Source organism: Myotis davidii, unplaced genomic scaffold (assembly GCF_000327345.1).
Source record: "Myotis davidii unplaced genomic scaffold, ASM32734v1 scaffold478, whole genome shotgun sequence".
Classification (NCBI taxonomy): domain Eukaryota; kingdom Metazoa; phylum Chordata; class Mammalia; order Chiroptera; family Vespertilionidae; genus Myotis; species Myotis davidii.
Genome location: NW_006289570.1, coordinates 3,632,239 through 3,637,017, shown reverse-complemented (window position 1 = coordinate 3,637,017; position 4,779 = coordinate 3,632,239).

The following is a 4,779-nucleotide window of genomic DNA, read 5'->3' as shown; positions in this document are numbered from 1 at the left end:
ATGCCCTGGTACATGTTGCAGGGCCGGGGGGGCTGAGTCCTGGCCGCGGTCCCAGGCGCATCCAGGACCCCAGGTCGCCAAGCTTGAACGAATGATGCGGGAGCCTCTTCCCCTTTTTCTTTCTCTCTTTCCTCTTTATTTTTTTCTTTCCGATGTGTCTCTCTCATCTCTCTCTCTCTCCCTTCCCACCCCCTCCCCCTTCACTTTCTCTAAAAATCAATGAAAAAATATCCTCGGGTGAGGATTAACAACAAAAAATGAAGAAGAAACTGGTTGCCTCTTGCAGGCGCCCGGATCAAACCTGCAACCCAGGTGCATGCCCTTGATGGGAAATTGAACCCGAGACCCTTCAGTGCCCACGCTCTAATCACTGAGCGCGCCAGGGCTCCTCCCTCTTTTTTGAAGGATCCAGTTCCCGAGGCTCTGGGGAGCCGGATCTGTCCATCCATCGTGCAACCAAGGCTTCCTGAGCAGTGAGTGCCACCTCTGCTTCACATCCCATTTCGGTTTAATTTTCAAACCACACTGGGAGAGGTGGGCACAATTATCCCCATTTTACAGAGGCGAAAACTGAGGCCCAGACACTCATACTCCCCCTGGGAGGAGAAGACCTGGGTTGATCCCATAAGATCAGCGTCCACTCATCGCCATATTACAGATGGAGAAGCTAGGTTTTGAACAGAGATCTGACTTCAGAGGGGTCAGCTCTTCAGCACGATGAGGAAAGAATGTAGACAGCACATTGGTCTGGGGTTCGGTTTTCCCGTCTGTGACAAGGTAAGGACTGGCTGAGAGTGGGGTTTCTTCATCTGGGGTTCATGGATGAGCGAGCCTCTGGGGAGAGGGCTGTGAATACCACCAAGGCATATGCAAATGTGTGTGATGTGAGAGTATGTGTGTGTGTGCATGCATGTGTGTGCACAGGCATGATGGGTGTGTGTGTTTATGAAGAGAGACCACAGCTCTCATCAGAGGGGCCCAGACCCTCCAAAACTCCAGGACAGTCTAACACCCTTCTGCCCGGACTGACGAGCTGCAGGCAGTCCTGGGCCGGGGAGCCCCCTGTCCAGCTTGGTGGTGACTGGGGCCTGTCCCTCAGAATCCTGCCGTGGTTTGTCCAGATCCAAGATTTCTGCGAGAAACACGCCAGCGGGAAGGATCTGCCAGCCCCTCCCTCTGGTTTCCCAGGGCTGCCTCCTGGACTCACCAGGGCTGGTAGCACCAGGTACCGGGCCTGCGTCAGGACAAGGGAGGGTGCGCGGATATGGAGGGAGCTGAGCCTGTGCCCTGAGGGCGTGGGTAGGTGGTGAGAGCTGGGTTCAGACCCCGCCTTGGCCGCCTCTCCCCGAGTTAGCTTGGGTGAGCCCTGCCCTTCTCTGAGCCTCAGTTTCTCTTTGTGAGGAGGACAGTTGCAGGTTCTGGATGGGTGTGTGGGCAGATATCACGGTAGTGCCCTGATCCCACATTCTCCGGCTTCACATCGTCCCCCAAGGGCACCCACTTGCTTCAAGGACATCATCAGGGTGCCCGCTTTGGCCCCTGGGGAAGCTCCCTCCCTCCCTTCCACGTGTGAGTTTTGGGCACCTATTATGTGCCACCTAACTGAACCCCAAGAAATGCAGCTTTGTGCCTCTCTGTAGCCCTTGTTTTTTTGTTTTGTTTTTGTTAATCCTCACCTGAGGATATTTTTTCCACTGATGTTTTTAGAGAGAGTGGAAGGGAGGGAGGGAGAAAGAGGGAGAAATATTGATGAGATACATTGATTGGTTGCCTCCCACATGTGCCCCAACTGGGGCTGGGGATCGAACCTGCAATCCAGGTATGTGCCCTGGATGAGGAATCAAACCCAAGGCCCTTTGGTGCATGGGTTGATGCTCCAACCACTGAGCCACACCCCATTTCGGGCAGCCCCTGTTTTTGATACAACCAGATCAGTGACTTAGTCCCTTGAAGGAAGTGTCCTTCTCAAGGCCCTCTCCTGAGAAACGCCCAGGCCTGTCTTCAGCCTGGTCAAAAACCATCTTTCCAAAGGGCACTTGGAGGGGCAGGCGGCTCCTGAGGAAGGAGAAGGGCTGGGCAGTGGCTTCTGTCCTGGGGGGGGCGGGTCTGGGAGGGCCTGAAGGTGACTGGGACCGCTGCTGGGTACCACAGGATGAGGAGGCACCCTGTCGGGCCTGCTGGCAACATGTTCGGGATCCTCCTGTGACTCATGGCGTACACGTTCCTTTACCCTCAAACTCATGGGGGCTTCAGGCCACTGTGCAGTTTCTCCATCAAGGGACCCTCTCAGTGAAAGCTGTTGTCAACATTTGACATCAGAGGGGATCCTGTCCTAGCTGAGGCTGGGACCCCTTTGTCCAGGATATATATTTACAACTACAGCCACACCCCGTGATGGTGCAGCCTGATGGTTACTGCACAGGCTCAACATCCCAGAGGCCTAGATGTTGATTCCTCTGCGACCTGGGGCAAGGGACCTCCCCAACTCTGAGCCTCAGGTCCTTTCCAGAAAAAAAAAAAAAGAAAAAGAAAAAAGTCCTACGACCTTTTTTAAGATCCCTCTGGCTCAAGAGTCCGGGGAAAGTAGGAAGAAGGCTGTGGGTCTCCCCACGGGCACAGCCCAGAGCCCCCTTCCAAGGGCCACTTTCCTGGGGGATGTCAGCCTGTTTTCTGCTCCTCTTTCCTCCCTGGAGGAAGGGCAGGAAATGCCTCGGGGACCTGGGTCTTGGTCATTTGAGGTTTCAGAATTTGCTGAGACAGGGAGGAGAGGGCTCCCCCCTCCCCAGCTTGAGGTCTCAGGCCTGTCCCTGTGGGCGGGGCCTCCTCCCTGGGGGCTGGTCCTCTCTGCTGCCAAGACCAGACCACAACCGCCAGTCAGGTCAGCAGCTTCCGGTCCTGAGCTCTGGCTGTGCCAGGCGCTGTGCTAAGCATTTTGCTTGCATTGTCTCCAGCCCTCCTTCCTCTCGGCCACTGGGGAGGGAGGAGGCGCCTTATTATCCCCAGGTGTGGGGCTGGCCCCGGGCCCATAGCTGGTGACAGATGGCTACCCACTGAGCCACACTGCCTCCCTCTGGCTGAGCCCCTCAGGGGGACTTCTTTGGGGGTAAAAATGAGAACTCAACTCAGGTTTAGACTTCTGTCTGGGAGCTGATGAGGTGAGAGAGAACACATGGACCACACATCCAGATGGACTCGGACGTGTGTGTGCGCGCGCGCGCGCAGACACACACACACACACACACACACACACCCTCCCCCAGCAGGCCTTCTGGTGTGGACTCACTGACACATCCACCCTGGCCTAGTCCAAACAGGAAATGCTGCTCTCCCCACAGCAAACAAACCTGGGTCACAGCCTCCTTCCTCTGTCACCTCCCACTGGGCCGCACCAAGTGCCTCACTCCTCTGCCTGCGTCCCACAGGACAGCCTCCCAGCTCAGGTGCCCACATCAGCCCCGATCACACGCCAGACTGTGTGAGCGCAGGCCCTCCACCTGATCTGCACCCATATCGTGCCCACTGTGTAGGCGAGGAAGCAGCCCAAGGGTGCTGGGTACTGCCAGAGCCCGTGGTGCAGCCCCCTGGGACCCGAGCCTGTGGCAGGAGCCCCGATGTCACGAGAGGGAAGGCCCCGGTGGCCTTCAAAGAAAGCGTCTGCCAGACAAAGGGCTGGCCGGAGGGCGGGGCCTGCCCGGGCTTCTAGGTTGGGGAACAATGCCCGCTTTCTGTGCCTTTCATCTGGAGGCCTGGCCCTCCGTCCCAGAGCAGGGGACACCCTGTGGGGCCACAGCAGGGGAGCTGGGGGGTCCCAGAGAGCCTGCAGCTGCTGGGCCAAGTTATTTATGCTCCACGGAGCTGCCCTTCTCACCCAGCTCATTCCTTCCTGCCGGAGCTGGGACTGGGGCTGGAAGGGAGTGATGGGAGGAAGGAAGGTGCCAGAAAATCATAAATTAGGGCTCTGAGAGGCCTTCCTGCCCTCCTCGGGAATCCTCGGGGGAGAGGCCTGCGCTTTTGGGGCTGGGGGAGGACAGGGCAGGGCACAGCAGGCGTGGCAGGACAGGGTGCCTGTGTTTGCAGTTAGGAGACCGCGATGTTCAGTGCGCTCTAGAGCAGCGGTCACCAACGGGTGGTCCGAGGACCACGGGTGGCCCGTGAGGTCCGAAAGGTTGGCGGCCGCTGCTCTAGAGGGAGTCCCTTTTCTCAGGCCTCAGTCCCCCCATCTGGAAAATGGGGTGATTCAAGACATGAGGTCTCTCCTGTGAAGGAATGGACAAATGAGAGGCCTTTTCCTGAAGGTTTGTCCCACTTCCCTTCCTCTGCTCCCTTCCCCCAAGTCCCCTCCTTTCTGCCCCGCATACCTTTGTTGGGGCCCCTCACCCCTCACTCTGCGTCTCTTTCCACACCTCTCCTCCTGCAAAAATGGGCCAGTGAAGTCTCCGTAGGCAGCATCCACCTGGCTGGGGGCAGAGGGAGAAGCTGTTGGCTCATTCAGACCAAGTGACTGATGTTTAATGTTGTTAAATGTTGGGCTGCAGTTACTACGGATTCTTCTTCATTTAAACCCAAAGTCACCAGTAGTGGAACTTCTAGGCTGGTAAGGGGGATGCTTGGTGGGCAAGGGTCTAGGAACAGGGTCTGCCAAGTGAGAGGACCTTCTGTGTGGGCGGCCAAAAGTCCCCACGGGTTAGACGGATCTGGCAGGTGTGAAGGGCAGGCAAGAGGAGCCACTCAGAGCAGACACCTTGTCGGGGGTGGGGGGGGGAGGCTGCTGGGCCAGAA